Source organism: Musca vetustissima, unplaced genomic scaffold (assembly GCF_032173495.1).
Source record: "Musca vetustissima isolate MV318-11 ecotype Yass unplaced genomic scaffold, APGP_CSIRO_Mvet_v1 utg181437, whole genome shotgun sequence".
NCBI classification, from domain to species: Eukaryota; Metazoa; Arthropoda; class Insecta; order Diptera; family Muscidae; genus Musca; species Musca vetustissima.
The window spans coordinates 1-10,001 of NW_026887119.1; the positions used below are offsets into that span (position 1 = coordinate 1).

General features: G+C 34.9%; 1 non-coding gene across 1 annotated transcript; it reads right to left on the minus strand.

Moving 5' to 3' along the window:
• Positions 1-9,369: 9,369 nt before the first annotated feature.
• Trnak-cuu (transfer RNA lysine (anticodon CUU)) lies at positions 9,370-9,442 on the minus strand. The gene has a single exon. It is a non-coding gene; the product is annotated as a tRNA-Lys (tRNA).
• Between the last annotated feature and the right edge of the window lie 559 nt (positions 9,443-10,001).

Genomic DNA, 10,001 nt, shown 5'->3' on the forward strand with positions numbered 1-10,001 from the left:
GTTCGAATAAATAGGTGCGGGATCTGTGAAAAAAACTTAAACTTTCTAGAGGCTAGTATGGGCAACTGAAGCTCCATAGAGGCCAGTATGGGCAACTGAAGCTCTATAGAGGCCTGCATATCAAATTAGATGATCTGTAAAGGTCTGCATTTGATAAGGAGATCTATAGAGGGCATAAATAGCATAGAAGTGATATGTAGAGATCGGTTTAGTTAATAAAGAACTTCATAGAAATCTATATAAATTATGCGGACCTCCACAGAAGTACAAATAGGTAATGAGGAGTAATGAGGAGAGGTCCGTATATGCAATGATATATCCTAGAGAGGTTTGTTTAGGTAATAAGAGGAGCCTCTCTTCATTAGAGATATGGGGCGTTTTCTTATACATAATGAGAAGATTTATAAAGGTTCGTATAGGTTAGGAAAATATTTAAAATTCACCGGAACTTCATAGCATAGACAATTATTAGCTGTGTTCAAGTCAGTATATATACTTAATAAAGTAGTGTATAGTGACCCGCATAGATTATGACAAGCTCTATTGAGGTCCAAATAGATAATGAGCAGCTTTTCAGAGGTTCGTAAAGCTTAGAGGAACTCTTTTGAGGTCCGTATAGGTAATGAGGAGCTCTATAGGTAATACGAAACTCCATAGAGATGTGAATAGGTAATAAGAAGCTTCATGCAGGTCCATTTGTTTAATAAGTAGCAGTAATATGGTCCGTATATATAATCAGTAAGTCAATAAAAGTTCGTAAATTCAATGAAACCCCCATTGAAGTCTTATAGATTTGGAGGAACTTTCTAGATTTCCGTATAGGCATCGAAGAGCTAAATAGAGGTCAGCATAGCTAAGAAAGAGCTCTTTATACCCTTCACCAAACTGTGGTACAGGGTATTATGTCTTTGTGCATATGTTTGTAACATGCAAAAGGAAACGAGATAGACCCATAGTTCATTTTAAGAATATGCATAGAACCACTTTCTGAGTCGATTTATGCATGTCCGTCCGTCTGTCTGTCTGTCCGTCTGTTGGTGTTAAATTGTAAACAAAGTACAGGTCGCATTTATAATCCGAATTGGATGATATTTGGCACAGCTCATTTGTTTGGCCCAAGGATTCAGATTTAGATATAGCTCCCATATATATTTTCGTCCGATTTAAGGTAAATGGTGCACCAAAGTCCCTATATATCTTTCGATTTGCATGAAATTTGGTATAGCCTACTGAATTAGGTCTAAAATGATGTGTGCTAAGTTTCGTGAAAATCGGTTCAGATTTAGATATAGCTCCCATATATAGTTTCGCCCGATTTTAGGTAAATGGTGCACCAAAGTCCCTGAAAATCATTTGATTTGCACGAATTTTTACAGGGTGTATTGAATTCAGTCTGGAATGACGTGTGCTAAATTTCGCGAAAATCGGTTCAGATTTGGTTATAGCTAACATATATAGTTTCGTCCGATTTAAGGTAAATGCTGTACCAAAGTCCCTATATATCTTTCGATTTGCACGAAATTTGGTATAGCCTACTGAATTAGGTCTAAAATGATGTGTGCTAAGTTTCGTGAAAATCGGTTCAGATTTAGATATAGCTCCCATATATAGTTTCGCCCGATTTTAGGTAAATGGTGCACCAAAGTCCCTGAAAATTATTTGATTTGCAGGAATTTTTACATAGTGTATTGCATTCTGTCTAGAATGACGTGTGCTAAATTTCGTGAAAATCGGTTCACATTTAGATGTAGCTCCCATATAGTTTTGGCAGATTTTACGTAAATGGTGCACCAATGTCCCTGAAAATGATTTGATTTGCACGAATTTTGGCATAGCGTATTGAAGTAAGTCTAGAATGCTGTGTGCTAAGTTTCGTGAAAATCATTTCAGATTTAGATATAGCTCCCGTATATAGTTTCGCCCGATTTTAGGTAAATGGTGCACCAAAGTATCTCAAATCTTTTGATTGGCAAGAATTTTGGTATAGCGTACTAAATTAAGTCTAGAATGATGTGTACACCTCCTATATATATTTTCGTCCATATCCATAGCTAGGCCGATTGACACAACGTACTGAAGTTAATATAAATTAATATCTGGCAGGTTTGCTTGAAATCGGTTCAGATATACATATATCGTAGCTTCCATATATCAATGGGTGTCAGATTGAGATTAAATTTTAAACGACTCTAAACTTACCCAAATGAAATGAAATTTAGCATAGCTTCCAGAAAGACATAAAAATCACATATTTAAGTTCGTTCAATTTCATGTCAAAATTCCTTCAAAAAGGCGACGTCTTTTCGGATACATACGTAGAATATACCTAAAGTGATGAAGGGTATCATATAGTCGGCCCAGTCCGACTTTACTACTTTCCTTACTGGTTAGAGTTACTTAAAGGCAATGAAAAGTTTTGCAGAGGTTCGTTTAGATACTATCGTATATAGTTGTGTTGGTAATGAGGAACTCTTTTGAGGTCGGTATAGATAATTGGGGATTCCAACTTAGCTTTTTATACCGATTTTTATTTATATGTTTTATTACATCAACTAAATTCTCATTTATTTGTATAATCAAATTATTAATTGTATTTATTTCTTTTTTTCGTTACAGGTAAATATCTCCAAATATATTGAATAACAGTACAACAAATACAACAGGTATTTCAAATTATAAAATATACAACATTTCTAGTATAATTTTTAGATTCCAAATACTCCTTGTGTTGATAAAATTGTTCAAAACAATTTATAATTGTTTATTCAAATATGCACATATTTACAACATAATAATAAGTAAACAAAACACAACAACAACCAAAGGTGGTCCGCATCATTGCATCCATATTTATCCTCAAATAATAAAAAAAAACTTGATTCATTACAACCACCCATTTTAAGATAAACTCTCAGTAAATTTAACACTAATAACAAAAACAATTTAAATTCGTCCTAATGTCATGCACCGCATAGTTTACCATAAGCTCACTAAGATCACTACAGACGGTGACAATGACAATTCCGAAGAATGTGAAAATCAAAACAAAAACATCGACAACGCCACCACCACCACCACCAATCAATCATCCATTTGAATCTCAGCCAAAAAAGGGGTGGGATGGTTGGAGGAGTGATGATGGACACACAAGTGGTTTGGTCAATATTCAAATGGTCAATACCACTTCAATGTTTTCATGTCAATAAAAGGATTAACGCAATTTTTTTATAGATTTTCACATTTTTATGGTTACATTTGACACTCTATTACATAGTTTTTTTTTCATTTTTTTTTCGTAAAGTAATGAAAAAACATGGGCCCATTAAAGGTGTTGAGCGTCGAAGTGAAATTAAAATTGCTTCGACATTTAAAGGTTATGTTGGACATCAATGAAAATTTTGTAATATCAATAATAGATTTCAACTATATTAGGGTTAAGTGTCTACGAAGTGGATGGCAAAGTCGGGGAGACTCAATTACTTGAAGACAATAATAAAATGTTAAAAATAATTTTGAAATTTGACAGGTGAGCTGAAATATGTTTTCATTTATTTATTTGCGGTAAATTTTAAACAAAACTTTGGGAATAATAATTTTGAAATATTATTTGAAAGTGGGGAGTTCCATAAAGGTCCGAATAGTTAATGAGAAAATCTGTGAAAGTCTTTAAAGGTACTGAGCGTCTGTTCAAAAGTCTATAAGGTACTGATTATCTCTATTCAGGTCCATATAGGCACTGAGGATCTTACTAACGAAATACATTTTGGTTCCCATAGGACATGAGCTGTATTGAATTCCCTTTATGTAATGAGGAGCTCAATAGAGGTCACAATGGGTTTGGAAGAACGCCATAGGGGTCCATATAGCCAAAAAGGAGCACCATAGATCACTGTATAAATGATGAGTGGGAATATTATGGAAGTGAATTCAAAGAAATTTAATTGTGGTGGCATAAAAAATCTTGAGAACCAGTAAGTTGTTCTTATAGGTTATGAGGAACTTGTTGCGATTGCCCCTGAATTAAATAAATTTTAATAAATGAAATACAACCAACCGCATCTCTGTGCGATGGTTGTTGACCGGCCAGCAAAAAGAAAATGAACCGGATATACCGGCCGCCAGATAAAACTGATGAGTTTCGGTGTTGCCACTGCGAATGGTAATTAGTGGAGACGGAGCGCAAAATACAACCTTGGGAGGGTTTGTAGGTTGGCTAAGTGGGGTAAAGACGAAGGAATAATAAATGTCGCAAACCAAAGGAAACCAAAAAAGAGGGAAAATTATGCGTCTGTAGAAGGTTATAAAAGGGACTGAAAGGAAAAAAACCTTAGAATTCTAAACCGTGTTTTATAACCTTCCACATTAAAAATCGAAAAAGCGACCAAAAACCAAAAGTACAAAAGGATTACCAAAAAAATAAAACAAAGTTTTTTTTTATACTTTATATTTCAATTTTATTTGTATGTGTGTGTGTGCGGGAATTTGTTTATATCTACAAAACCGAAGGCACACTGCTAAAAATTTGATGTCTGGCCTCCTCATTCCATTGCAAAAAAGGGGGCCAGTGAAAATTATTTTGGGATATAATTGTCGGATCCCCACAATACCGCCAAAGAAGGTCCACAAAAGAGCCTAAAATCCCCAGTTGTACCAACTGCCAACATTCCACCAGGCAGAAGAGTCGGGATTAGTTAAATAAGGCAAGCCTTTGACCAAGGTAACAAAGAATATTAATATTTGAAGTCCATTTGGTCAATTTTTGGTGTGTGGAACACAGATTGTAAGCCATAAACACCGGTTTTACCTGAAATGAAACAAAGAAAATAAGTTATTTTTTTTAATATTTAAAGTTTCAAAATCTAAACTAATAGTACGAACTAATTTAAATATGAATATCTTAAGTGTTTAGTTTAAGTTGTGTTGTATTGTTTGTATGTGTCAAATTCTTCTATTGTAAGGATTATTAATGCTAAAAGAAAGCGTGAGAGTAGGGTTGCCCTAAAATACCCAAAAGTTTAAAGTGTACAAAAAAGGCTGTAATTAAAGTCAGATAATAATCCCACTAACGGAGCTCTCTTAGGCAGGGTGTAATAAATAGTCTAATTGCCAATAGGTGAAACTAAGAGGTAAAATCAGGGTAATCTGAGAGATTTGTCTCATGAAATTAGTGTTAGTAATCTAAGGTTTATGTTTGATTGTTTTCTTTTTTTTTTGTTAGAATTTTAAGTCAAATATGTTAATAAATGTAACGTGAATGTTAAGAGTTTAAAAATGAAGTGCTAAATTTATTAGAAAGAGGGGGTAATTAGTGCAAGTCATCATGTGGTAAGTGTGGAGGATCAGGGGCCCTTATGAATGATATAAATTTTGGATTTTAAGGGTCAAGGTTGGGAGGGCCATGTGTGGAAGCAGAAACACCAAGCTTCCTTGTTGATGGTGTATCGTGTTTCTTTTTTTGTAAGTGTAGTGTTTCTATGTTTTGTGTATCAGTTCCAAATATTTACTTGTTTGTCCCCTCGGGCTGATGGATAAGGGTTGAGAACCTCCCCAAAGATGGCTGCTGAGCTAGCTGGCCTTAAAACCACAGCGCCACAGTAGGTGGTACATAACAGTATGGCGCCCAATCAAAAAAATCAATAAATTAAGAAAATCAGAGCGATAACAGCTATGCTCAAAGCAATAGACCAAATACCATGCAGTAAAAACAAAACGAAATATCGCCTTTTCTTTAAAACTATCTTATATTGCCAACTCGTTTTTAGTGTTAATTCGGGATAATGTGCAATATTTAGAATAGATTTAAGAGGAAAGTAGGATTTTCGTTCCAATTATAGGGTCAGGTGCAATAACTTTGTTCGTGTAATGTAACAATGTATGTATTGTCTATATGACCAGTTAATTTTTGTGTTTGTTAGAGTAGATTCAATAGCTAGGTTAGCAAAGGGATAAGTGCAATAGCGACTGAGAAGACGAAAATCACAGTCAGCATTGATTCTGAAACCCTGTTCACGAGATCTTTTTTGTAACGTTTATGTCTCAAAAACTGCCGTGATGTTGACCTCACCAGAATTTATGTTTTGTTTTATGTCCAAGTAAAGTTTTAAAGTGGTGAAAATTGATAATGAAAGCAATGTCTTTTGTGGCCTAAATGCTGCAAACTGCTTTGCTTCATAATATCCTTCCGCAGATCTTTTATTTTGCAAAATTGCGAAATAAATGCGCGGGTTTTTGCCGTTTAAAATTTTATTGAAAATTTATATGTTTAGTCTCGTCCTACAATACACCTCAACAACCAAATTCGGACACGTAATATTGTTAAAAAAAAGAAAAAAAATCCACACACTTAACTCATGATAGCTGAAAAAGCACTCAAGCCCCTCTCAAATACTGAATAAATTGAATCATTAATAATATTGTGTCTAGTGTCTAAAATAATCTGTACTTTGTATGTTTTATATGTTGTCAATTAATTTAACGTTTTTTTAACTATTTTATTAAGTAGACTAACAAATTTAATCTAATAAACTAATTTATATTTAATATTTGTAAGCGTACGTTATAAGATTTTATTATTCTGCCAAGATTTTTATTAAACAAAATTCGATATACAAATTCCGCACATTTCACATTATTTACTTTTTCAATGAGCGAAAACGTTTCAGGAAAAAGACGCAGTAAACGAAATAGATCCTTAGCCTTTGACCTAAGTAGAACCTCATTTCACTCACCGAAACCCAAATACAAAAAGAAGGGAGTAGGAAATAGAATGGATAATCCAGACACAAATAGGGACTCGACAATAAGGGATTTGTCGGGAACCATAAATAACCCAACTGCTAGCACCAGCGCCAATGCTCGGTTGCAACAAAGTAATCCTCTACCCGAAGTTCAAACACAACAGTCTTATCATGTAGACCAAGTCGTTAAAGGGTTGAGAACCTCCCCAAAGATGGCTGCTGAGCTAGCTGGCCTTAAAACCACAGCGCCACAGTAGGTGGCACATAACAAACTCTATGACCGATACGAACATGACCAGTGAAGGTCTTGAGGAGATCTTTGAAAGTCCGTGTATGTAATGGGGAAACACCATAGATGTCGGTACATGTGTTAGAATCTCTCAACAAGTCCGTATAGGCACTGATTATCACTATTGAGGTCCAGTAAATAGTTCGTATAGGTCATGAGGAATTCCATATAGGTTCATATAGGTAATGAGAAGCGGTATAAAAGTCATGAGGAATTGTATAGAGGTTCATATATGTAATTTGAATTTATATAAAGGTCAGTATAGCTAATGATGGGATCTATACAATAAAGAAGCTTAAAAGGGGACAATACAGGTATCGAGAATCTCTAAAGGGGTCTGTATAGGTACAGATTATCGCTATTAAGGTCCATAAAGGTACTAAGAACTCTATAAAATCCGCATAGGTATTAAATAATTATATCGTGGTCCGCATTCCATATATGTAATGCTCAGCTCTCTATAGGTAATGAGGAACTCCATAAATGAGAAACTCTGTAGAAGTACATATAGTTGAGGAGAATGTGTATAGAGTTTTATGCATTTCCATAGAAGCTCTATTATAGTTCGTACAGGTAATAAGAAGCTCTATCGGACCAATCTGTCATAACGACCCAAAAAAAAAAATACTCAGGGTCCTTATTTGGAAATTTCCCCATATAACATTGCCAGCCGATTTTTAGGTATTTTGCAGTCTCTAAATTTTGATTTCTCACCCTTCAAGGAAATTTGTACATAGGTACATCTAGTTGCCATAGTCCCTTTATGTTAGAGTTTTTGATGTTTTTGGCAATATTTTGAGAGAAAAAGGTCCTAGCAGATTCTCGGAGTGTAAAACAACCTCCTTAAAAAATCACTTAGCACATTATAGGCCCCAGTTGCATTATTTTTCCAATTTTTATAGCCTACACAACTATGTTGTCAGGGTATTATAGCTTTGTGCAGCCCCAAGAGTTTGTAACGACGCGAAATATTGGTCCTAGACCCACCTTTAAGTATACCGATCGTCATATCTCGATTAGCTGAGTCTGTCCATTATATTTTGTAAACACGATACAGGCCACAGCTATGGACCAATTTCACGAAATTTTGAATGTATGATGGGTTCTGGCCAATGAAAACCCCTATTGTTTTTGGTAAAGATCGGTTAATATCTAGGGTATGAAATGGTCCAAATACTTTATTTTTATCGGGTTTTCTGGTCGCTCTAGAGGCCGCAATTATGACCCAAACATCGCGAATTTTTACATAGAGAAGGGGATCGGGCCAAAGAATAAGTATGCCTGTTTTGATCAATATTTATCAATCAACTTTTGTGTGAAAAATTACAAAATTTGTATTCTATAGCGTATAGATTTACCCCTCAAGGACAAAGACCCGAAAAGTTGTTGGTACATCCAAGGGCAGTGGTTGACCTTTAAATTGATACCAAATATATGGTCGTATGTACTCAGAAGTAGAAGTTACACTTAAATATTTACAGGTGCTTATGTATTCAGATATTATTTAGTAACCACACTAGAGGGCGGAAATATAGCTCTGATGGTTCAAAAATCGCGAAATATTGCCCAAGCTCAGAATATAGATCCACAGAAAGGTAGTTTTTCGTGGAAGTTGTGTGGGGTATCATATGGTCGGCCCGTCCGTCTATACTGCTCCGCTCATTGGTTTTTTTTATAAATTTGTCTTTATTACTTAGGGTTCTCAGAGTATAAACAAGATTAAAACAAACAATTTCAATATAGTTCCGAACTTTTTTTTTAATTTTTAATGTTTCTTTTGAATTTCCAAGTGGCTATAATTTTTCAGTTAAAACTCTAAATGGATCACAGGCTCCCTTGCAATAATATTAGTTAAGGTATTGAATTAACCCCCCATTAAAGGGTCCTATCTGTATTTTTTAAGGCCCTAGTCTTATCGCGGTACTTTCAGAGCTCTTGGAGGGTTTAAAACTTCTTAGAAGAAGTTTTTTTAAATATATCATCAGTTAAAATAGACGATAAGGCTCCATATTTTCACTTAGCCCCTCTAATTCCGCTTGCCTTGCAGAATTTCAATATATTTCTGACCGATTTTTTAATGTTCCATTTACATTTTCAAGTGACTATAACTTTCAGTTAAAATTCTGAATGTATTTAAATCTTCTTAGGAGAGTGTGTTCAAAATAGGTCGTCATTTTGAATAGACAATATTAATCCATGTTTTCATTTACCTCTTTTCATTCCGCTCCATTAACGGTGTATTTTAGGCATACTATTGGATTTTTTACAGGCATCCAATTAGTACCTTTTCCCCCCACCTAAAACCCATTTAAAACCAAATACGCATAACTAAAAAAAATCCTGCGCCCAACGTGGGGCTCGAACCCACGACCCTGAGATTAAGAGTCTCATGCTCTACCGACTGAGCTAGCCGGGCATATGAGCACACATACCACATACAAACTATCGCAATAATATTCCAAGAATAAAACAATCTCTTAGAATAAGGGAAGATAACACATTCCATAGAACAAGAATAACACGCATTAATTAGAAACTATACCGCCCACGGTGGTTGTGACCTCTTCAGATGTTGAAAAAAATAAAACAAACACACAAACGCATATGAGGTACCTCTTCTTGCTATCACCATAGTGGCCAATGTGTAGAGAACACAGACGTACCAACAAATACACACATTCTCCTCGATGTACCCACCTGCATATAGGGAGGAGATGACTTTATTTTTCCTATTTATATAAACATGAGCTGTTTTTTTTCGCTCGCTACGCTTGGTGTATTTTTACAACATGGGAAAATTAAAAATAAAATTTGAGAATAGCCAAATGAATTTTTCCAACAAAATCCCCAAGAATATTGTGGCGGCTAAGACAATGGGAAAGAAAAGAAACACGTAGCAAACTAAGAACAAAAACAACGACATCAACAACAACAACGATGATGTAGACATTTTTTTAACTGACAGCTAACAACAT